Consider the following 26,594-nt stretch of genomic DNA (forward strand, 5'->3'; position numbering starts at 1 on the left):
GGTACTTAGGTAAATACTCAGAATTCAAGTTTTCTCATGTTAACAAATGATTTGGCTTGTATTTATTCTTCATTTCTAGTTTCTTATATACAGGCAACATACTCTTAAGTGCTGTACTGAGGGTGTATTCATTCACTTGCATTTAAGGGTAGTATCCGACACAGCTCTCCCTTTCCATGTAATTAGGTTATAGTATCATGGTAAACAAGGTTAGAAAAAGACAACATCTTTTGACAACATCCTATAATAGTTCCACTATACAGTGAGGAGAGGCCTACTTTGACTGTAGATAAGTTGGCACTGTGGTTAAAAAATTTTTTTTTTAAACTTTATTATAGCAATTTAAAAACATTATATCCACCTCTACTATATAACTGCAGATGTGTTTTGGGTAATCATGCTAATCATAAAAAAGCAACTTTTTTTGGGATGTGAACACAAATTAAGATAATTTAAAGCTGTGGTTGGCAGTTTAAAAAATATTAATGAACACCATGACTCAAACTGGATCACTGTGCTTTTCAAACTGACATTCTGATTTATCCTTACTTATCTCTATTTCCCTCCATGAAAGTCCCTAACTTCTAGACCACCACCAACTTGTCAAAGAGCATGTGCTCGTGTGTCTAGTCCAACACTGCAACAATGATCAGTTCTTTCACAACTTCCAGCTCAAAATTACTTGTCCTGTTGACAGCGCTGAAATTCCAACCCCAAATATATATGCATATTTTAGTATCTATTTTTAGATAGTTCCTCTATCTAAAAATAGATAGATATTGCAGTAAAGCATCCATTGGTTCCATATCTATGATCACCTCTGAACATTTTCCCATCAGCATCAGGCTACAAAATTGTCATTCTATGAGCTAGCTATGGGGACCTCAGGGAAGAAAGTTTAACATAGATATAGAGCAAAATCAGGTTGATAATTAGTTTGGAATGCAGTATGGAATGTGGTGTAGCATAGAAGAAGAGAACTCTTCAACAATTCCAACTGTTTGCATCATTGGAAAGACATTTACTAAAACAAAGTTGGACTTTTCTCAAACCTTCATCCTTCCTAAGCAAACATTTCTGTTGCAATTAGCACCAAATATGCTAATTAGTCGGTGTTTCTAGGCTGTCTGTAGATAGTCTAATTTGCATATTGGTTGCTGAAATTAACAGCATTCCCTACTCAGGAACCATGAGGGCTAAAAATGACAACTTTGCAGGATCAAGGGGGTCATTTATCTTATATCTGTTTGTTTCGTTCGTGTTTCTATCTGCTTCTTGGTAATTTATCAATCTCACTTTTTCCTTGTGTTAAATGGGTGACATTTTTAAGATCTCTTTTGAGATATTTGTTACAAAATGTCACAAAAATGTTGCATAAATGTCTCACAAATGTCGCAAGTCACTTCTTTCCATATTCTAAGTTTTCCATAAGTATGGTTTAGTCTGGAGTTTTGTGCACCAAAAAATGTCGTAAATTTTAGACAATTTGAAATGATAAATGTCATTTGCGACATTTAGCACATCTGAAATAGAAGACAAATGTGTCTGACTGATGAAAAACAAATGTCCCCAAAAAGGCCCATAAATTGCAATGCGCCAAAAAAAGTCTCAAAAAAGAAAGAAAAAAATGGAAACAAGTAAAGATAATTGACCCCCAAGGAGATGGAGTTGGTGGAGGAGGCCAAAGGTCCTCCTTAAATGTCCTGGGATTTCATATTTAACTACAAGGTAGCAGGGCACATTTTTGTGTCATACTGCGAACCTTGAGAAAGTGCACAAAATATTCATTGCTAGCTGTATATTCCTCTATTCTTTCAGGAGATAGGACTGGAAGGGTTTGGTAAGTTAACATAAATCTCATCCTGACTTTCAGCACTACAAACATGGGTCACTTAGGAAGATGAGCTATTTGCAAGGTACCTAATCGTTTCTTGCTTCTAAAGAAAATATTTTCAATAGCTTTTTTTCTTTTGGGCCTTATGAATGACAATGAGGAGAACAATCTTCTTGACACTATATAAAATTTCTATTGCACGATTCATCTAAGAGAATAGTTCTGTCTGTACGTGAGAAGACACTTATTAGTTTGCATTAGAAGCTAAGCAGGCCTTATCTGAAACACTGTAAATGTTGATATCAATCTGAAAAACAGTCCACTTCATCATTTTTATATGCATGTGATTCCCTCTCCTGAAATTAAATGCTTTTATTTGTAGCCCAAGAACATCAACTAAAAAAAAAAGATAGAAACTTGTTGTCTCCCTTCAGACAAATTTTGTCTTATTTGTCTGAATGCTAACAATGACAAAACTCTACAGAGGCAAGATAGTTATTATTTTTTGCCTCACAGCTATTTGCACAATGTGAAAAAGCCCCTCTCAAGGTTGGAGATGTGGGGCAACATATATCAGGGCTTGCACGCCGGTTGTCTGGTGTACAAACTGTTTAAATAATAGCAGTTACTAGTGAACCACCAGTAATAGCTAATATTTTCCACTGCAACCTGCCAGCTACATCAGGAGGCTGGTGCCGCTTCATCATACACTGGCAGACGAGCTCCATATGATCAAAGTCCCCCCATGGTTTGAGAACAACTATAGCCATTCCCAGTGGCATAACTTGAATCTGGTGGGCCCCAGTGCAAAGTCTGTGCCAGGCCCCACACTATAATGTATTGTTTATAGTACTAATCTTCTCATATTGGAAAGTGACACTTTATGGGCACCCTCAGCCTCTTGGGCCCGGTTGCGACCTTACTCTCTGTACCCCCTCAAGTTACACCCCTGGCCATTCCCCCCAGTTTCCTTTGTATGGCAGCATCTCTGAATCTTTATGAGACACCCTCTCTCACCCCCTCCTGTCCCTTTTCTGCTGTATTTGTGCAATTGGGTAGATCTAAAACACAAATGTGGATGTAGTAAAGTTTTATATTAGTATTAAATGATACACAGTTCAATATGTTTCTAAGTCATTAATGTATCTGAGTCTCTTACTGTTTCTTCCCCCTTCACTGGTGTAAGGTCGTGAAATTATTAAGTGACTTTTTAAAACCTTGCCCTGGTAAATCTAGTGTAATGAGGCCAGACAAGCACAATTTACAAAAGTGTAGTAAGTATCATGTATCTACAAAAAGTTGTATAAGTAAATATTCTTTGTCAGTTTTTGAGAGTACAGGGCTGGAAACATTGTCCCATTATCTTTATAAAAAATAAAAATAAGTGATTTGTGCTGCCTCTCTGAGCTGGGGTTATTTTAGATATGACAGTTGGAGTGACAGACGGCCATACTATTCAGCTGCTGGGATGGTGTCCAGGAACACCATTTGAGGAAGCAGATTTTGAAACGTGTGTTGTGGTTCTGGTGGTCTTTGGTCTCTATAAATAATTAATAACTGGGTTGGTAACTATGAACTTTTACTTTAACTTTAGATTTGTACGAGTACCAATTGTAGTTTTTAGAATTGTTTTAGGTCTTAATGACAGTGATTTAAAACTATGTAACTCAATAAAGCATTCATATTATTCTGTTCGTTATTGCTGTTGGTACTGAACATATGACTTTAATAATACTACAAGCAGGTAGACACCATTTAAACTTACCTATGACTTCATTCAGCCTTATTGCTCTTTATCATACCACATACTGACATTTGCTTGCACATTTTTGGTATTCTAACTGGTTTACAATTTTGTACCTTGCCATGAAAAGGATAAGAAACATGAAATGTAGTAAAACTGGAGGGGTATAATGGTACTGGAACAAGGTAAACAAAGTAGTCTGTACAGAAACACCACAATACAAGGTTATACGAGCAGCAAATACAAAGCACAACTACACAGAGAAGCAATTACCACTAACGCTAATGTAAACGGCTAAAAACATGTTAAATATCAGTAATAGACAAGCAAAAGCAATGCTTTGTACATTAAAGCAAAAATAACAACTTGATAATGGAAGGAAGATACAGTTTGAATGTTAAAAATGAGCAAATTGTCTTTACTTAAAAAAGTTGTCCAAAACAATCTTAATCCCCTTGAGAATTGAAATAATTAGTAATAATTGGTAAAAAAAAAAAACAGTGTGTAGTACAAATATCAGTATTCCACAGAGTTTCGATATCTGGAGAACAGGGAGTTAAAAAGTCTAGAGGAACTTCTGACAAGGCGTACTCCCACAAAACCAAGAATTCACAATAGTCAAGAAAGTTAGTGCTCTACTCTATATTAAAACCACAACAATAAATGTCGATGAACAGTTTCATCATCTTCTCTTGGAAAGAAATGGAAGATCTTTCTGGGTTCTCTTTCTCATCTTTGTGTTCCCCTCCACTGGATCTAAGTGTGGACCCTGTTTCACCTCCGTGTCTGAGGTACACTGCTGATCCTGTATTGAGGATTTTGGACAGTGTAGATCACCCAAGTAAAGGAAAGAATAGTTTATCGCATGTACTCACAAAAAAAGGTATAAAAAGGCGCATATCACAATGTTAAAAACGCCAAACACCTATCACTATATTTGGTTATAAAATTAGAACACTTTAACTTACCCAGGTGATTTTCATATTTTCTCATTACATTTAGTATTTCACGTAAGTGATATATTTTGGTTCATATGTTTTCCATTTATTTATCAAATTATGTGAAAATTTAAAAATAATTATTGATTTTCAGATTTCAAAGTGTTATGTTATATCATACAATTAGTCTAACAGTCTAAACTGTTTACTACTTAACATTTACCATAAGTCTGCTGTATGTTGTTACATTTTTAAATGTCATACTATTTGGACATTAGCAGGTTTACAAATTGAACATCAGTTTTACAAATTTTTTAAGGAAATGTGAGATGCAATTATTTTAGAGACCATTTTATATTTTTAAGGGTTTTACAAGTTCTATTTTGTATAAACTACTTACAAATAATCCAAATTTTAAAACTGCACCCCTTGTAATAAACCAAACTATCTGATTATTACATTTTTCTGGTAAGTTTAACCTCTTAAGCACCTTATATAAATTAAAACAGAGGTTAAAATGAAGGTTCAAATTGTACAAATAAAATAATTATTTAGACCTGAAATTTATATGTTCATGTAAGATAAAAGGAGAAAAACATCTTGAATTTTGTTTTGCAGTTTCTCTTGAGTATGGCAATACCTCACCACATCTAAACCACTCTATGGGCCCATAACAGGACAAAGACTGGAAGGAGAACTATCAAGCTTTTAGAGGGCAGATTAGGTGAAATTGTTTTTCAGGTGCCATGACACATTAGAAAAGTTCCTAAGGTACCAGATGGTGGAAACCACCCAGAAATCACTCAATTTTGAAAACTACACCCCACAAAGACTTTATTTAGGGATCAGCGTTTTGACCCTTTGTTTTTACAGCTATTTGTTGCAATGTAGTGTGAAAAAAATTCAAAATGCAGACAGATTTTTTCAGATGCTGTGCATTACAGTGAAGGAAAGTAACTGAACTTTTATTGTGCTGTTTTCCTCTGCATTAAGAAATACCACATGAGGTCACTGGACATTTGTCAGGGCCTAAAAGTGAAACAGGAACCTAAGGCTTTCAAAGCCCAATGTTTAAATGATTAATTCACCAACCTCAAGTATTGTTCAAAGAGACTCTGGACCCCCAGAATGATGTAAACAAAGCCCCACAAAAATGCCCTATTTTGTAAACTACCCACATTTATTTGTAAACTACCCACAAGCTATTTTGGATGTATGGTCAAGCTTTTGACCCTTTTAAAGATTTTAGGCGCTATATAGTGTAAAAAATAAAAATTGTGAAATTTTTCACAAATGTATCCTTTAGCTTAGAAATACCCCAAAGTGACATGGGCCCTAAATCACCAGACTGATTAAACAACCCCAGATGTAATTTTATTTTAATAGAAGTCACCCAAAAAATGTTTAAGGGGTTTTGTAAGTATGCTTGGGGCAGTGGTCTCTTTTTTTATGGAATATACTTTTTAGGCAACAGGCATGAAAGTGGAAAACTATACTCATTAATAAATACAATGCCAGCTCACCCAACCTCAAGGCCACTTTCTAGGCAATACACCTTTGGGACACCTCCTGGTGCATGGATAATAATCCATCCATAGCCGTCTGGAACTCATATGAAGAAAGTTAGGGACCGACACAACATGAAGGAAATCCATGGATGTTCTTTGACAAAATAAACTTTTTTTATTATATAAAATGCATCTTTAAACTCAAGGAAGAAGACTGGTTAACGCGTTTCGACACAAGGTGTCTTACTCATAGCTTGCATTCACTCCCAATGGGTTACCTTATAACTACTTCAGCTGTGAGGATCGGGAGAGGAGCCCTGCCCATACACCCAGGTCACATGATTGGAGGTGAAACTTCCACCACATGCCATATTAACAGGTTAATATGCTAATATGGGATGTTGTGGAAGTTTCACCTCCGATTATGTGGATGTTAGGCTTCAGGGAGATGGAGGTCTACCACAGGCTTCAAAACATTCGGGGTCACTGGATGCAGGAACCGGTGGCCCATTTAGTGCTCTTCATGTGAGAAGTGAGCCAATTCCCCTGCAGGGTTCGGGTGGCTGGGAAGTGTCGCCACTGGCCGTGATCCAAAATCAAGGCCCGGCTTCTGGAACTGCGCTAGGCTGCATGAAGCCAATGATGGAAAAATGTCCTGGAAGGCTCAAAAATGCTGTAAGACCTGTGTATCAATGCTTTTGATACCCCTCAGATGATGGACAGCCTGTTAGAAGGCACGGATGGCACTCGATTTATATGTCCAGAGAAGCAGGTTTTTGTGTCCTGCTTGCTCAGCTGCTGGGACACGCCCCTCTGCTGTGGACTTTGTATACACACATCACTAACTAGGCAACCCCCGTGCGTAGTGTGGCGCATGCGCAGATAATGCAGAGGCCAAGCAGCCGACGTGCTTCATCTGCAAGTGTCCTCATGACGATCGTGAGAAGAGGAGGCTGGACAAGCCAGATAGCCATGACGTACAGAGGGTTGGCTGAAGATGGAACAGTTTTTCAAGGTTGGGGGGAATTGCTTATTAATGGACACAAGCCTGGGACTCGGGACACTGCAGAATAGAGGTAGGTAAACTTTATAGAAGTTTTTGTTAGAGCTAAGAAAAGATTGATTTGTTGTAAAACACTTTGCGAATGTGCTCAAATTGTCTATGGGGACAGGGGTCCTGGTGACAGGTTCCCTTTAAGCCATCAATAGTTGACCAGTGGTTACTCAACACTAATTACCTGTTCAGCATGCGCAGAGCATTTAGAGCTGAAAGCAACTGGCTCTTTCTTTTACGTGCTGCACTAAATTCTGAGCCATTCGGAATTGAATATTAATGATCACTAAATTTCCCACTGTTTAGATGGGACCAACCTGAATAACATGTTGTGACTAGCTTCCATTCAAAGATAAGCAATGCAATGTATTTCTTCTACAACTTTATAAGTAGTTAATAACTTCATGAATATTGTAAAAAGATATATAAGGCTGCATCAATTGTTTCCTAAAATGTCATTGTTTAAGGCATTTCGACAAATGTGATAAAATGTCATAGGAAATAATTTGAACAGAATTCTCTAACAGAAATGTTTGCTATTTAGTTCATGGCTGTTCTGCTGATAAGTAAGCAAAATGGTAAAGCTTTTAGAGAAGAAGTTAACATATGAATGTGAATGTAAAAATATGTCTACATGCCACTGTTAACCCCTTCATGCTCACTGCCACTGTTAATCCCTTTATGTGCGGGGGTGTATGAAGAGGCTGGGTGGGGGTTATTGAATATTTCAGCAAACACCCTGGCTAATACCTGCGATCGGTGCTTGCGGGTATTAACTCTTCGGCAAAGCTGCCAGCAGCATTTATAAGACAGCGGTGCGTAGGCGCCACCATCTTGGTTCCGGTTGTTGCTCCCCCCAAGGTCATCGGCGAGTGGTGATCGGTTGCCATGACATCCTTGGGTCTTCGTGAGACCCGGGCTGTCTAGTTTCTGCAGATTCGTTAAAATGAGCCAGTGGCTCATTGTAATGAATACTGTGGAAAAATGTCATATACAGTACAGTAGTAAATCTAAAAATAGTAAAAAAAAAAAGTTTGCTGTGCTTCCATTGCAAAATGGAGATTGGTACATAACTACACATAATGTGATCATGCAACAAATGAAGCTCATTTTGCAAAGGGATGAGAGACCTAATACGCAAAGTGTTACTTTTTTCTCCACGTGGCTCTATTATGTCTAGGGATGGAGTCTCAAAGGAAGGATGACAACATATTCTCACAGTAGCAAGGATAAGTTTAGCCAGACTATGGAAAACTGACAGGATTCCAGAGCTTTTGGCTATTATACCGTATTTTCCGGGCTATTAGGCGCACCGGACTATAAGGCACATTAGTAATAAACGCCTTACATATGGAATTATTCCATATATAAGGCGCACCGGACTATAAGGCGCAGGGTCCGGGGGCATGGCGGAGGTCCGGGGGCGTGGCAGGCAAGCGGAGCAGAGACAGACCCGGCAAGAGGTGAGCGGTCTCCGGGGAAGGGGGTCCCTTCAGGTGGAGGAGGGCAGCGGACCCTACTTACATAGGTCCCCGCTACCGGAGACAGCAGATCTCCAGTGGGAACTGCAGACCACGCGGCACAAACAACAGGCGCCATAGCGTGAACCAACTTCTGCAGTTCCCGCTGGAGATCTGCTGTCTCCGGTCTCCGGTAACAGGGACCTATGTAAGTAGGGTCCACTGCCCTCCTCCATACATAGGGCGAACCGGACTATAAGGCGCACTTTGGATTTCTAAGGAAATCCTAGGTTTTTATGTGCGCCTTATAGTCCGGAAAATACGGTAAATGAGATACAGCATAATTGTGTGTTGGATCATATGGTGGCTGCAAGAGTGGGATCCCAAACTATATTGGGAAAAATGGTTGAGACTTTGGGGTCATTGTACTCCCACCTCTTCTTATAGCCAAAGCGCATAGAATATGTATGTCAGGATCTTTGTTAATGGTTGGAAAGAAAAAATCAGCTGCATACAGATTTGCACTATTGAAAGTCTGGACGTTGTAGCTTGTGCTCAGATGCAGGGCAGGAAAACCCTATGCCAGCCCAGTCCGCCTTCCTCTATGCCCCCTTGGTGGGCGTGAAGGTGGAAATAATTGCAAGTGCCAGCAGTTTGCCAGGAATTTGTAATTATTTCAGGGCATCTACAGCAATTTTCTGGCATAGAAGCCATGATAAATATCCCCATTGTGTCAATTAAAAATTATAGACTATTTTTGCTTCTTATTAAATAAAAAAATTATATTTCACACAATATCTAACACCCTCTGCTGACTTGAAAGGGCGTTCCCACTGGACTGTGATAATTAATAGAAATATGGATACACTCTTCAGTTTATTGAAAGTGCCTAATGTAAATTTCTCGACAGCAGACACCCTTCCCCTGGGCCATAAGGTAAGTACGATAAAATCTAATAGCTCAGGGACATCAGAGGATTGCTGTTTTCCAGTATATAGGTCATATCTATTGACTGATTTATTTTATATATCATATATGTTTTGCCATTATATTATATTTTTGATATGTTTATGTGTGTGTGAATTTTTCTATCTTGTTCATCACCAAGCACTGAGTAGTTCACACTGTTTATGATTACATTTCATGCTGTACTTTAGAGCTTCCCAATAGCCTTGGACATCTGACTCCCAGTGAGTCATCCCTATGCATTTTAACTATTATTCATGTCAAAGTACTAGCAGTCAGCAATTATTTAATGTTTCCTGACATCAGAGAAAAAAATAATTGAATTCTAGACAGCTGATGTCACATGCGGTAGAATAATTATATGTCTGCGTGGCAGGACTAACCCCAGCAGAGATGTCTCATTTATACACTACATGAAATGAAGCTGTTAGCTCATCTTAAATATCAGACATTTTTGTTGTGGTCTCAATGCGATGTGCGGAGCCAAATTAATTTAAAAAAAAACAAAATAGTGAAAACAATCTTTGATAAAAGATTACATTATACTTTTAAATCTCTTGTTATAAATTCATCTGTGTGTGATTTAGAACTGGTCATGTATCGAAAGTGTAATAAATCTGCTAAATGAATAAGCCGAAGAATGGTTTATGTATTTGTCACAACCTAAATGTCCGGTAAATACGCTGTACAGACTATAGCTAATGTTTACTACACTTCTTTATCCTTTGTAACATAGTTACACAATGAGCAATGTTGAAAAAATGCTGAATACACTGGGGCACATTTACTTACCTGTCCGATGAAGTTCCCTGAAAGTCCATTGTCTGATGATAATGCACTAAGATTGTGCACCCGATTTCCTGCATGTGTCTCTTCCCCGCTAAGGGGACAGTTAACCTTCTTCTTCCTGGTGCATGTAAGTGCATGGGCTTGCGACACAATTTGAAAATTAAATCTCACGCTCAGTCCGAATCAGTCGGATCGTCCGACGGCCACGCCCCCCATTTCTGTTGCATGAAAGCCATCGCAGCTGCGCCACAATCCGATAGCATGCAACATAATAGCAGTACAGATCCCTGTTAAATATCTGTCACAGCTGTGCAAAACCCAAAAACGTCGGAAAGTCCAACAAAGTGTGCGCATGGACCCTTAGTAAATAAGCCCCAGTATGTCCATCAGGTTCAACCAAGAAAGGGAAGGGGTTAAGGGGAAAGGATCCAACTGAACACGGTTCTATATCATAATATACCCATCAATATAACTTTGCTGTAAGAAGGCATCTAAACCCTCTTTGAAACTCTCCGCTGTCTCTGCAGTAGCTCATGAGGCAGACTTCTTCACAGATTCTCAGTTCACCTCATGATATTTGAATGATGATATTCTTAATGATTCCTAAAGGGACACTGTCACCATTTACCCCACTAAACTACCAGTATCCTCAAGATGGGTGCTATTTTAAAAAATCATCTACAAAGTAATATGAAAATTATTTGAGAAGAGTAAGTTATTGCCTAAGATGAGTCACATTTAGAGGCTTGAGGGTGTCAGTTCAGCTGGACAGACTGCATCTTGGGCTCTATAGTAGCTAGTATCTGGAACTATTCCTTTGGTGTCATTTTACAGCTCTTTAAGATCAAATCAAGCTTGAGGTTCTATATATAGAACCAAGGCTATGGCCAGTCAAGAACATAGTTAGATCCTGCCTATTTGTTTTACTGTCTGTATTTCAGGTTCTGTAAAATGAAAGAAGAGATAAGATCTTTATAATGACAACAAAAACATGAGTCTAGGCACTTTGGACACAAAGATATTAGCTTCAGAAGTGATACTCCCTCTGCAGCCTCTAAAAATGATTTATCTCACACAATACATGACTCATCTGCTCATTTTTGGATTTATTCAAATCCATTTATTATAGATAAACAAAAATATTTAAAACAAAAGAGGGAATTCTAGAAAGGAAATGTTATGCACTACTGTGGAGCCTAAAAATTTAAAGAGGTTTCATTATAGACATTCTCTATATGTTGTTAGGAAGAATAACAAAAAAATGTAAAGACTGAAACTGGATGACCACTTGAATAGCTCCTAATGGTGTTTCTTGTCTAATAAATTAATGACATATTGTCATGATGTCTTTGTTGGTTTACTGTGACAATGTAAGGGGCACCTTTCTGGGTTTGGGATGTGTCCCACTTGTTCTTGAATTTTTTGCAAAACAAATATAAGAGAATGACATTGTGTAATGAAAGACTCACACAATTCTGAAAGAAACATTTATTGGTATTTATGGTAATGATGAGATGAGTTATCTGCTGGGTAGCCCTATCCACCATCTGGCACCTTGAAATCTGTGCTTCATGCAGGACACAGACTTTTTCTGTTCCAGCCAAGACTATAGATGTGTTAGAACCTTGATGCTTTATATTAGATCTCAGTGAAGTGGGGACCTCCTAGATTGAAAGGTCAGCAATGTAGTGGGGGGCTTTAATGAGTGGCATACTGGCTATACATGAACTATTAACCATTAACTTAAAACCCATCTTTTTAGGCAAGCCTATCACACTCGCTAACTGCATGAAATGTCAACTCTCGCTTTACTAATCCATCCTATGTCCTATCTCACGTCTGTTATTCGGCAAACAGCAGATATTTACCAAGCTCCAGGCTTCTCTGCAGTCTTTTTCACCTAGGACACTAAATAAGATGGCGGCTGATGGCTGGTTCAAGCAGCAACATTTTTATTTATAAAATTATTTTATGTTTCTCCCTTATAAAGAATGGCTGGACCATTATACAACCTCTTGTGTTACCCCCTCATCCTCATAGTCTGTAAGCTCTTGTGAGCAGGGCCCTCACTCCTATTGTTCCATATGACTGTTTGTTCTGTGTAATATAATATAGTTGTATATGTCCCCTATGATTTGTAAAGCGCTACAGAATTTGATGGCGCTATATAAATAAAGATTATTATTATTAACTTGAAAGATTTGTGGAGGAAAACAAATAAATAATTGGTCTTGGACTAGAGGATCTCCACAACCTCATACAAATGCATCAATGAATAGTGTCCAACAACTAGACCATAGGCTGAGTTATCTTCTTTATACAAGTACTTCAAATTTATTAAAAATACAGTATTTACAGTTCAGTTGTAATAGTCTTCGAATTTTTATGAAAGACATTGCAGTTGTCTTCATAATCATGTACAAACAGTAATGGTGGCTTGTTTATATTATATTATATCCAAGGGTGTCACTATAACAACATATTTCCTACTCGCATATATAGCGTAGATGAATCAGTATAGTATAGACACTCACTCAGTCTTCAGACCTCAGGCAGAGATACATACTCACAAGACCGCTAAGGGCAGCAGTATGAACCGCATGACGTAACATTTCGGGGGAAATACCACTGGCCTCAATCTGTGTAGCAGCCCCTACAGAATGTATCCACATGTGTGAGTTGGTGAAAGATCCTCTTTAAAGGACACCTGTCATCAGGTCTCTGTCACTATTTCTGTCTCCTCTACCTGTTGGAGCAGCTCACAAGGATCCCATCCCAGCCTTTATCTAGTTATTTCATACATTATTCATTGTAAAATCATCTATTTTTTATCATGTAAATGAGGCTGGTCACATGGTCAGAGGCAGTGATGTCACCCCTGTTCCCCCTCCCCTCTCCTCCCCCTGCTCATGTCTGTGTGTAGTGTATAGTAAAGCATGGCTAGTGTGAGTGCTGTACCTGCTGACATGCTGCATCCTCCTAATATACAGGTGAGAGACACAGACATCAGCTACACATGAATCTGACATGTTCTGCTGTAACATGGCTGCCTGGAGCTGTTGTATCTCTCCTGTACACACACACATGCACACACACAGGCTGCAGGGGGCGTGCCCACCAGCACCAGGAAGCACATCATTATACAGCCTCACATCATTATACAGGCTGTCAGTCATGCACTGGGGGTGTGGCTGTGCCTCCCACTCATGAATAGAGTGGACAGCTTGAATATGCTAATGCTTCATTGGACATTTCACAGGTCATTTGCATACAGCTTTAGGACCTCATTGCTTAGGTTTACAGGCATGTAGAGGGACAAGGAAGGGATAGAGGCAATGCTCTCTAATGGCAGTTTATGAAAATATATTTAGTTTAGGGGGGTTATTTTGCCTGACGGGTTCTCTTTAAGGCCGTTTTGTGGGTGGTTGAAGACTTACAGCTAACAATGCTTCAATAGGAAATATGTAAATATGTTTCAGGATGATATAAGGAAAATATTCCCTCTTAGCTACCTTTAAAGGAAGCCTCCTTACCATCAAGCATGACTTTCAGGAAGGCTAAATCAGTCTGTCTATTTAAAAGGAACAGATAACCATCTATAGACATTACTGTTTCAATGGAATTGATGGCGCTATATAAATAAAGATTATTATTATTATTATTATTATTATTATAATGTGTTTGCATCTCATCAGTACAGCGTAGAGAACTTCAGCTGAGTGAGAGGCTTTTGACTAGGGTCAGGAAATAAGTGTTCTCTTTACAGAGACTTTGCCAATTAAGGCCGCCTTGGAGGTGCGTGGATACTTACAGCCATTGATGTTCCACTAGGGCAGTGGTGGGAAACCTATGGCACAGGTGCCAGACCTGGCACTCAGAGTCCTTTTATTGGGCACCCAGGCTGTCAACCCAGAGTTTAGCTGACTGGACTCATCCTTATCCTCATGACTCATGCATTTTAAGACAGCCCACAATGTGCCCTGTTTGTTGCTATTTTAAAGTGAACGATCATTAGCTGCTTGGGACTACAGGAGGATTGAGAAGGTGTGGACTGAGCTGAAAAATCACTGGGGCTCCTCTCTCTGGGTCCAACTATTCTTCTTGTTTACAGGACCCTGGATGGAAGCTACAATGATAATACACAATTTTTTCTCCTTTTTACTGTATGCTGATATGATTTAAAGCTGTGTAGAGGCAACAATAACTTACTGCCTTAATTGCCTTGTTGCCATTTTGCAATAAATAAATAGTTTTTGGTTGTAGTTAGGGCACTTGGTCTCCAAAATGTTCGCCATTGTCTCTAAACTGTTCACCAGGGGATTCCAGATATACTGGTTTGGCTTTAATCCTGTATCATGTCATTAGGCTTCTTGAAAGTCATGCTTGTTGATAAGGGCGCTGCCTTTTAAGCAAGCAAAGAGGCAATGTTTACCTGATTCCACCCTGGAAAACTTATTTTCACATTTCCTAGTATCTAAGCTGTTATTTTGCTGTAATTTCTAGTGTCTGGAAGCCAAACCCACAACCCCATAATTCTGAAAGAAATAACATTTGAAAAAAAAACACTTCCTAAAATATTCAAACTATTGAACTATAGATAATGAAAGAAATAAAAGTTATAAAAACATAACAAAAGCTTTATATATTTGTTAACCGGAACCTGTCACCAGGACCCCTTCTTCAATCTTCTCATGTCCCCACAGACAATTGTTAGCACATGCCCAAACTGTTTATATAATAAATCAGGCTATTTTAGTTATAAAGAAAAATTATATGAAATTTTACCAGTTCCTCTCCTCTGCAGTGTCCCATGTCTCATGGGTGTGCTCAGTGAGGAGCAGTATCCCCCCACCCCCAGGACACTGCCTAACAGAGAAATTGGTAAACTTTGATATAACTTTTATTTAAAACTAAAAAATCCTTTATTTATTATTAAAACAGTTTGTGCATATTCTACCAATTGTGGACATGGGGGAGACTAAAAAAGGGGTCCTGGTGAAAGATATTTACATTTTGAAGAGAAACCAGAACGTACAATTTGAGCAATGTATATTTGTAATCATGAAAGAAATGGAGGAATAAAACGTCCAATATTTTATTCACTTAAATTCTCTACCCTTTAATAAAAATAATATTAGTCTTGGCTGCTGCTTTCTTTATATTTCCATGATTTCATATTATGTGAAAAATAATAGGTTTAATTTTGTTCTTGACTGTATTCTTTTATGTCTTTTAAATTAAAAAAAAAAATGTTAATTTTTCCCTAAATTTACACAAAAGTATGTACTGGTCTTGTGGGAATACACTTAATTACAATATGTTTCTCTTATACAAACTGGTTACAGAAACTTTACCAATTACATTTCATCCAATAAATGTTAGCTATCTGGCCTTTACCTACAAGTCCCATAAGGCCTGTGCAGATAATTGCTTTTTACATTCAGCTAGAGGCATAACAATGAACAATCAGTCATCTCTGCTACTGTTTGAGGATAATTTTTCAGCATTATCTCAATGTCATGTATATGCACTACATGGACAGGCTCTTGATTTTCCAGTTAATACATTTTACATTTAATATTTTATCAGAATACTCTATTGTGTGTCTCATATGTTTCAGAAGTTAAGTTATCTAATGTGTTGAAACTGGTAGTGAACATCCTGTAAATGCATAGAGAGATTGCCAGAGAGATTAGAATATAATGTGTTTTTCTTTGTGATTCTGGGCATGATTACAGCTAAATGGTAAAATTATATATAGTAGAACACGTGTATTCCAGCACACACATTTTTCTACTGATGCTAATATTCACTTTAGAATTATACTCATTGGGGCACATGTATCATAGTTTCAGCTAGGCAAATTATCAACTTTTAACTCTGTTCTGTTTTAATTACACCTTGTCTGCACCTTTATGCAGTGTGCCTTATGTATCATTGTTTTCCAATTGTTCTGTTGTGACATTTTGAAGTTTTTGTGCCATTTTGCCCCATTTTTGGCCCAGTTCTGCACCGGGTCCAGGGCAGGTTCAAAGTAAGTTTTTTTTTTTTCATGGAACCATTTTAACATGTAAATTGGAATTATTTCACATGCTTTAACTGTTTAACATTTTGCACAGTAACCTCTTTTGTCAAAATTCTTAATTTCTTTTTATTGGTTACTTCTAAGGTTGAGGTCACAGGTAGCAGTTTAATAACATTTTAATGCATTTTGAAACTAATTACAACAGCGGAGGAGAGGTGATTTGCCTTATTTCATTACCATTTACATTTGCATTTACAAAACGCAATATAAATGCCACATTAACACATGTGTTAACATTGCATTTACTATGCGCTTTGTAAATTCAAATGTTAACAGTAATGTAATTAGGAAAATCAACTCTCCTCAGCTGTTGTAATAGGTTTACAACATGTAACATGTTAAATACCAAATTAACTGTAGTGTCCACTCCTGCATATAACCCCCTCACGTGGCTTGTGTCCACTCCTGCATATAACCCCCTCACGTGGTTTGTGTCCACTCCTGCATATAACCCCCTCACGTGGCTTGTGTCCACTCCTGCATATAACCCCCTCACGTGGCTTGTGTCCACTCCGGCATATAACCCCCTCACGTGGCTTGTGTCCATGTGGATTTGAGACATTTGCAACAAAAAGTCTAAAAAAGAAGCCAAAATTAGCGCTTGCCAGGATAGGAAAAACTGAACATGTATCAGAAGTAAAAAGACATGATCATACATAAGGTACAAAAACTAGCCGCCAAATGCCTCTAAAATTCACCTCAGAGAGACCAAACTATGATACACATGCCCCATTTTATGGCTCCTTTAAGAGAGAGGAGCTCCAATGATATTTCAGCTCTGTTCACACCTTCTCAATCCTCCTGTAGTCCTGGTTCACTTTAAAATAGCACTGCCAAAATATTAATCAAATAAAAATAGTATTTTCTTTTAAATGAAATGTATTTCTTTGCCATAGTGACTGTTGGCATTGCTGCTTATAGCAATAAGTTCCCATGCCATTGACCTTGCCATTTGTTGCTTTATAAATTAGATTTTGCAATAAATAAAAATCTACTAAAATATATGGCTATTAAAAAGAAGATATTATTTTGATTGGCTATTTATGTACTTGTCCACTGCAAAGATTAGTGATCACAGTGAATTTTACTTTTGCACCCCCCTGGACACTAGATATAACATGCTCAATAATCAGAGGCAAGTGTTCAATTATTACACATCAATGACCTGTCCAAATAAGTATTACATGGATGTCCTCTGGAGACAGAGCATAAGCCATACATACCGAGAACATTTATCAGTGCTTCCCCTGGCATAGACGCTTTTATATGATCACAAATTGTTGAATACTGCAAAAAATTGTGATTCATTTTGTATTCCTGTCCTGTGCCTGCTCACTTTCTATAAGCCTGGGAACATTCACCACTGATTGTTCTCATGCTCTTTACACAAAACTACACCAGGTCGTATCTGGCGTTGTTTTGTCCACTAGCACAGATGCCTGAAGGATACATCGTGAGGTCTAAGCCTTATGTTATATCTGCCATGTTGGCCGGGGGCAAAGCTTTATCATACGTTGGCACACGGAACATCAACCTGTGTTAAATTACCCCAACAAAGTTCAATAATTACAGCATGCTAACAGAGATATTGGCAGCAGATCCGAAAAAATTACAACGATCTGATTATTATTAGGAAGCATATACGGGTATGGTGAGGCACAAGGTTGTTTTTTTTCCTCCTGTCACCTTTAAATTATCATATTAGAATTGTGTGTCATACAGTATATTACTGATAAAATCTAAATTTTGTTGACATCATCATAGTAACAGCCCGAGTAATTAGAAGCTGGCACTCAAATCCAGTGATGGACTTTGTGTTGTCTAATTTACAGTGGGAACAGTTTGTGTTGTGAGTTTACGAAAATGAAATGTCTCATAAAATCAATCTAAAAAATATTGATCTGGAGAGAAATTGCTGAAATTATATACTTAAATTAAAAACTTAATTTGACAACTAATTTTTAACCAAACTAAAAATATTATTTTGTCAGGGAGCCGTGTCATTTCTCATCCTCATAAGTTATACTTTTCATCTAAAATATTTGAGTTTTGATTGTGTTTTTAAGTCCTAATAATTTATGACTGAATAATTAATTCTTTCATGTTGGCACCAGACAACAAGTCCTGTGGAGGTGACACACAGCTTTCTTTCCACTGCTGCCACTCTTTGCAATCTTTGTCCTTGATGATTATGAGAAATGGGAAACAAAGCAACTCCATCACTTGGAAAAGGGCACATCCAAGAATGCAGATGCTTACAAAGCAAATAATAGAAGGGTGCACTCCTATGGAGATACCGCAACAAACAATACAATTGTATCTCTCACCTGATGGCACTATGTCAATGTGCTTTATGTATCAGATCCTGGCAGCCGGCTCCCGAACTCCTCTTTTTCCTACTATGACCAGGGATGAGGCAGAGAAGTGTATTGTGAATTCAGTTTTCAGTATACAGTACATTGGGTAGAAGCAATGCTCTGGTGCTCAATGGATAGGTGGCGTACTATTGTAGGCTCGAATTTATTGATAAGTGATAATAATTTATATAAATGCAAATGACAATGACAATTAGGAATTGTGCCCGCCTCATGGAGGTGCTGCGCCGAAAATCATAGCATCCTTTTATGCACACTCTTTTGGGGACATGTATCATAGTTTTGTCTCTCTGTGGTGAAGTTTTGAGACATTTGGCGGCTCTATTTTGCATCTTATGTATGATCCTGTCTTTTTAATTCTGATACATGTTCAGTTTTTCCTATCCTGGAAGGCGCAAATTTTGGCTTCTTTTTGAGACTTTTTGTTGCAAATGTCTCAAATCCACATGGACACAAGCCATGTGAGGGTGGCTATATACTGGAGTGGACACTACTGTTAATTTGGGGTTTAAGGCTGTGTCCTGCATTTTTAAGCCCTCTAGTCACACCCCAGGGAGATGAGGACATATGAGGCTGCAGTCACACGTGGTGTTAAGGGTGCGGTCACACGTTGCATTTTGATTGCATTTTGAAACCTATTACAACAGCTGAAGAGAGGTGATTTGCCATTAGCATTACTGTTAACATTTACATTTACAAACGCATAGTAAATGTGATGTTAACACATGCGCTTGCGTCGCGTTTATATTATGTTTTATAAACGCAAAATGTAAACGCAAATCACCACTCCTCAGATGTTGTAATAGGTTTCAAAATGCAATTAAAGCGTGATTAAAACACTACGGGGCAGATTTATCAAGTGTCTGAAAGTCAGAATATTTCTAGTTGCCCATGGCAACCAATCACAGCTCCCCTTTAAAATATTCATAAGCACCAGTAAAATGAGACCTGAGCTGTGATTGGTTGCCATGGGCAACAATAAAATATTCTGACTTTCAGACACTTGATAAATCTGCCCCAATGTGTGACCACACCCTTAGAAGTAACTAATAAATGAAAAGAAAAATGTAAATGCAACAAAATCAGAACTTTCAAAAAACAGGTTACTCTGCAAAATTTAAACATTAAAAGTATGTGAAATAATTCCAATTTGCATGTTAAAAAAGGGTCCATGAAAAAAATCGTTCCTTTGCACTGGACCAGGTGCAGATTTGCGCCTAAAAAGTCGCAAAAATAAGCAAATAAAGTGTTACATAAGTGAAAAGTCACACAGAAAACCTGGGAAACTGAGCTACATAAAGCACACAAGGTGCAGACCAAGGTGTACTTGAAAAACAACAAGTGAAAAGTCGCAAATACAACAAAAGTTGCAAAAATGAGACTATTTGACTAGCAGAAATAATGATACATGCCCCCCTTTGTGTCATTTGTTTTTACATCAATTATAAAGATCACTTTCAATAAATTGGATTCATGCCTACAATAGTACATCATCAAAATATTATTATCCATCATGCTCTGGAGCATTGCTTCTACCCAATCCATACTGTACAATGAATTCAGGCAATGCCCTTGTTGAGATACTTAAAGGGGTATTCCCTTGAAGACAAGATTCTAAATTATACTGAGGACAACTGTAACGGGTCACACAGACAACGGAACTAAAAGTCTCTATGGGAAGAGTCCGGAGGGAGGAGTCTGTGGACCAGTGGACCCTCTGGACCACCGCAGGAGATGGTATGAGGCCTGCGGTGGCAGCGAAGGTACAGGGAAGTGCAGGAAACAGTCCAAGCCTGGGATGACAGCAGCAACATAGAGGAACACTGGTAACGCTGGCACGGACTGCAGACACAGCTGGACTGGAACCCTGGAAGGCACAGCAGGAAGCGTATGGGAACGCTGGAGACTGGAAACACGGAGGCGTCTGGAAATGCTGGAAGACAGGACACACCAGGAGCGTATGGGAACGCTGGAGACACAAAGGAAAAACAGGAAAGCGTCTGGAAACGCTAAAGGGCTTTCTCTTCCACAGGAATGGCTTAGGGAAGCCTGGCATGGAAACCATAGGGAATCCTAGGAGAAGATCCGGCAGGGAGAGAAGGGAGGTGCCGGATTATAAGGGCGAGCCAGATTAGCAGGAGCCAATCAGGAGGACGCTGGCCCTTTAAGGCTAGAGAAGTCCGCGCGCGCGCCCTCTAGTGGTGAGAGCGTGCGACTGCAGGCAAGGAGGCGTGTGGCCTACACGCCGGGAGCCGGAGCACAGACAGGAGCCAGGAGAGATAAGTGAGGGCAGGGTGACGGGGACCGGCAGACAGCGGAGCACGGGTGTACCCGCAATCCGCGACATGGATCGCGGGAGCACCCGTGACAAAAACATAATAATTCATTCTTCTCATGAATAGCTTTTCCTCTTTGCACACTGCAGCGTTCTCCACATCCAGCCCCTCCCCTCTTTATTACAAGATGAGCTCACACACAGACACTTCCTTTTGGCAAGCAGCATGCAGAGTTTACTCTACAAGCTACAGATAAGATAAAGTCTTTATCCAGGGGATGGAGGCACTCTGTGTTTTTCTATAGCTGAAATTTAGCAGTGCTGACAGTATGTGTAATAGTAGAGGTGTAGCAGAGCTGAAGTGTGTCATTGTGTGTTATATCCATCTCATGGATCTCATCATCTCTCATTTCTGATCTTCTCATCTCTCTTTTTCTATGTGTCAGATACTAGTAAAATGTTCAGAATCTAAATAAAAGTGTAGATAAACCTGGACCCTGATGATCTAAGCACATTGTCAGCACATAGCATTTCACAGGACTAGAGAGTCGCCGCTCACACTTTCCAATTTTACACTGACCATTACTGAATGATAGGAACTAGAACATCATTAAAACAGAGTAACATTGTAAAGTAGGGGGGTTAAACATTATCTTTATTGTGTAAACATCAATAGGGGAATAAAATTTGTGAACTTTCTTTAATTGGCAAACGCCTTCAAGACGGAATGCGTCGCTAGAAAACCCAGTCTCTATTTTTTCTTTGTTAAATTTATTTACCTGATTCTGTGATCACATTGATGACATTGCACAGTTGCTGCAACAACTGAATTGTATAATTTAATTGCAGGTATATGCCGGAGATTGGCATCTCTGTACAAGAAAAGGAAACTGTAATACAGCAAATATGGTTTAAAAGAGAAGCCAATTACTTTAAGTAGGGCCTTACTATTCAACAAACCTTGCAATAAACAAATTTGTTGAGTTCTGCCTTTCCATTCTTATTGTCAGCTTTTATATTCTACATCCACACGGTCAAATAAAATCCCATGAACGCGACATGTACAAATTCCTGATGCTGTTATTTAGTGGGGATCCACATTTCAGTCATACATAAAACACAAGTGAAACCATTGTTCTCTGATTTATTGTCTTTTCTCCCTTTTTTTCAGCTATCACTTCAGTTGACTTGTTGGATTAAACAAGGCAGAAATGTAATAAGCAGAAAGACACCAGAACCTGAGCTCATTTCATGAACTCAAAATGCGTTTCTTTCATTCCATACCAGGTAATATTAAATATGTGTAATTTCCTTCCCCTAATCTAATTTTATAGTAGCCTGTAGCAGTTCTAACTTTAGTAATTTATAAATACCTCATGTCAAAGTGCCTTTGCTTTATCATAAAAGGGAAAAATCGGCTTGTGATAAGTCTCATCGCTTCTTTTTTCATATCTATAAAATCCCTTGAGCACATTTTAGCAATTTAAAGATTGCATAAATATATAATTTATTAAACTGTAATGACATTTTAAGTTTAGATCATTGCATGCAAATGAGAACACTGACTATCATTGCTCATTTTACATAATGTTACATGGCATTCAGACCCGCTATCATATATTATAAGGAGACAAAGCGATTTTTCCTTAAATTAATATTCCATATTTCACTTGGAATTTTACAAAAGATAATAAACCGTCATTTCTACAATATATTTTTTATGTTTTGATATCTAGTATTGTTTCATGACCTAGTTTTCTGTATTGTTAGTCTGTGTTACCTTTAGGTTCAAAACATCTTCAAAAGTTGAAATAAATTATATTAAATCTTTATTTATATAGTGCTATCATATACTGCAGATCATGAGGTACATATACAAACATAAGACACTAAAGGGTGCAACAATAGGTCAAACCACAGTAATTAGGCCACTGCTCACGAAACCTCGCATCAACTTATTAGGAAAATATAAAGTCATTATTGAAAATTTCAGCTTAAATTGGGAATAAGCACCTGTAGATGATATTTTTCTAATTTATTTTTTTTCTCAGCACCCTCTTTTTTCTCTTTGGACCCTCGCTACCAGTCGAAAATGGGTGCCTTTTTTCCAGCTGCCGAGAAGGAGGAACAACTGGCGTACTATAGAGAAATACTGTGCAGACTATTGGCCACTGTCTATGTGCGCCATTGTCCATCCTCTGTCAGGTCTGACTAGAGGATTCCTGGCAGTCATCACTCACGTTCTACTGCCACGGCTGCTGTGGGGAGATTGGGGGGGGGGGGATTAGGAGCAGTAACAGATACATCAGCAGCAGCTTAAGTCTGGAGTCCTTAATGAGCAGCTTCCTTCACCCGCCTAGTGAGGAGGGTAGCCGCCACCACCAGCAGCAGCAGGTGGTGGCCTACATGGACAGCACTTTACCACCCCAGGTAAAGGATCCCCTGGACTACTGGGCAGCCAAACTTGATGTGTGGCTGCAACTTGTAGAGATTACAGTAGAGAAGCTGTCCTGGCCAGCCAGTAGTGTGGCATCAGAGCGTGTGTACAGTGCAGTGGGGGCCATCGTTACCCCAAAGAGAGCCCACTTGTCCACACGTAATGTGGAGAGACTGACCTTTGTCAAGATAAATCAACACACCAATGCCCTATGCATCAGATTATATCAGCCATGACACCTCACGAAACATTGAGAAATGAGTCTGGATTCTAACTACCTGCCTCAGCCACTATTTTGATGCTGACACCTGTCTGATGCCAAACAACTGCTGCCAGTTGCTCCATCTGCCTTCCACCATCCTTACCAGGGACTGGAATTGTCACCCACCTTCACACTCTGTCATTGTGCCACTTTCTGACCTCCTGCTGCTTCTGCTGCCACCCACACACTCTGTCATTGTGCCACAATGTGGCCTACCATGTTGCAGCCACCATCAGAATTTGTCATTGTGCCACTCTCTGGCCTCATGCTGCTGCTACTACTGCCACCCACCTAAACACTCTGTGATTGTGCCACTCTCTGACCTCCTGCTACTGCTGACACCTCCAAACTTTGTCATTGTGCCACTCTGTGGCCTACCATGTTGCTGCCACCACCAGAATTTATTATTGTGCCACTCCATGACCTCATAATGCTGCTGTCGGAAAAATTCGGCAAACTCAGCGAATCGAATTTTTGAAAAATTCACCCATCCATAATTATAATGCATTCAATACTAGTTAGGTAGAAAAACAGTTGTTCATGTTTTATCATTTAAAATTTAAGCCTTGATTTATATAATGCCGATTAAATGCCTCAATAATACCCCCATCCCATAATTACCTTATTTTAATATTTTCTTTTATTAGTTTGTCTTTAGCATATTACATAGTATAAAATCAAACGATCAATTCCTCCCCAATACCATACTAATGCCTAGAACTTATCTTCTGGACTCCTGGGATTGTTTGAGGGTAGTTGAATGAATGCAGAAATTGGAAAACCCTTCATTGATTTCTCATCAGGTGAAGTATAACAAAGAACTCAAAGATTGCTCATGTGGCTCATTTCATTTGTAGCAATACATATGATAAGCATATGTGTTTCACATATGTAGAAAATTCTAGTTCGCTAAAGTATCTTAGACTCTACACTTGTAGCTCACAGAGAATAGCAAAATTGCATTAAACTGAGCCATGCTAGCAGCTCCAGGTCAGTTTTTAGTCTCATTCTTAATGCTTTATACTGTCAAAATTATGCAGGTGAACTTTACAACAAAGACATAGGGACTGTAAATCAGCAGACTTCTCAAACATGCCCTTTCTTACATATTTTACATAAAATATACTAGTTTTTAGTTTTTAGTTTTTTTTTTCCTCACTTGATTTTGTAAAAGCGATGAGTGTTTGACTAAAAAATAAATAGTGGATCTGAAATGGCTTCTTTTTAATAGACTACATTGTATGATATAAGGCAAATCCTAAACTACAGTCCCCACCCCTGGGACTACACAAATGATTCTGTCAGGATGCAAGGTAAGTTATAACACCAATTATATTGTAATGCAAGTGCTTAGAGAAAGCAGAAAGCCATAAAGAAAGCCATACAGAAAGCAGAAAGGCATATTTTTTTAAAAAAAGTGTGATGGGCTTCTCTGACCTGTATTTAGTGAAAATGAGGTCCATGGTGACAAGTTAAATTTGCATATTTCAATCTATGGTTATAAAAGCTTATAAAAAACTAGAGATGAGCGAACATACTCGTCCGAGATTGCTGCTCGTTCAAGCATTAGCATACTCGCAACTCCTCGGTGCTCGGACGAGTATTTCGCCCGCTCGAAATTGGCGGCCAGAAATTGAGCCAATCACAAGCCAGGAGACTCTGCACTACACCCAGCATCACGTGGTACACTTACAAGTCGATAGCAGTGGTTGGCTGGCCAGATCAGGTGACCCAGGAATATACTAGCCCCTGCCCGCGCTGCTCGGATCATTCTCTGTCTGGATGCCGTTAGGGATAGAGCTGCTGCTGGTCAGGGATAGCGTTAGGGTGTTCTGTTAGAATAGTGTTAGGCAGGAGTGATTCTACAAGAACCCAACAGCCCTTCTTAGGGCTACAATAGCGTTATATTTTTTTTTTTTTATTTGCTTGTGGCTGGGCTTGCTAGCACTAGTGGTGCAGCTAGTACCATATTGTGACGAATTTGCAGGGAGACTTGCGAACGTTCTATTTAGCTCTTAGTGACACAAATATCCATCTCAAACACCTAAGTGGGACAATTTATTAGGGGTTTGATTGAATTAGGCACAGTCTTTTTGGTTTCTTTTCAAAACTGAAAGTCACAGGCACAGCGCAAAATCCTGTTATGTGCTGTCAGTGTAGGTTAGAAACTAGCCATAGCAATCATCATCTTCTTTGGTTGCTGTGTGATTTCTTCTGCACGTTTTGTTCCATAAAAAAATTTAAAAAACACACAAAAAAAAAACACAAAAAAAGTTTACAGTTTATATTTCTGTTTTGTCTATATAACAGACTTTAATTTTGAAAATGTTGAACCCGAGGGCTAGGGGTAGAGGACGAGGGTGTGGGCGTCCAACTACTGCAGGGGTCAGAGGCCATGGTCCTGGGCGGGGTGAGACACCAACTGCTGATGAGGGAGCAGGGGAACGCCGCAGAGCTACAATCCCTAGCTTCATGTCTCAAGTTACTGGGACTCGTTGTAGAGCACTGTTGAGGCCAGAACAGTGCGAACAGGTGATGTCATGGATTGCGGACAATGCTTCTAGCCATTTGTCCACCAGTCAGTCTTCCACGCAGTCCACCCATGTCACCGAAATCAGCACTCCTCCAGCTCCTCCACCTCAGCCTCCTTCCCCCCAGTCTGCCCCCTCCCAGGAAAATTTGGCATTTGAACCGGCATACTCTGAGGAACTGTTTTCTGGACCCTTCCCACAGTCACAAACCACTTGTCGGGTTGCTGCTGAGCTCTTTTCCGATGCCCAGGTTTTCCACCGGTCCCAGTCTGTGGGTCATGATGACCTTCTTACGTAGTGGAAGAAGTGTGTAAAGAGGTGTCGGACGATGAGGAG

The sequence above is a fragment of the Engystomops pustulosus genome, chromosome 5 (genome assembly GCF_040894005.1).
Source record: "Engystomops pustulosus chromosome 5, aEngPut4.maternal, whole genome shotgun sequence".
NCBI classification, from domain to species: domain Eukaryota; kingdom Metazoa; phylum Chordata; class Amphibia; order Anura; family Leptodactylidae; genus Engystomops; species Engystomops pustulosus.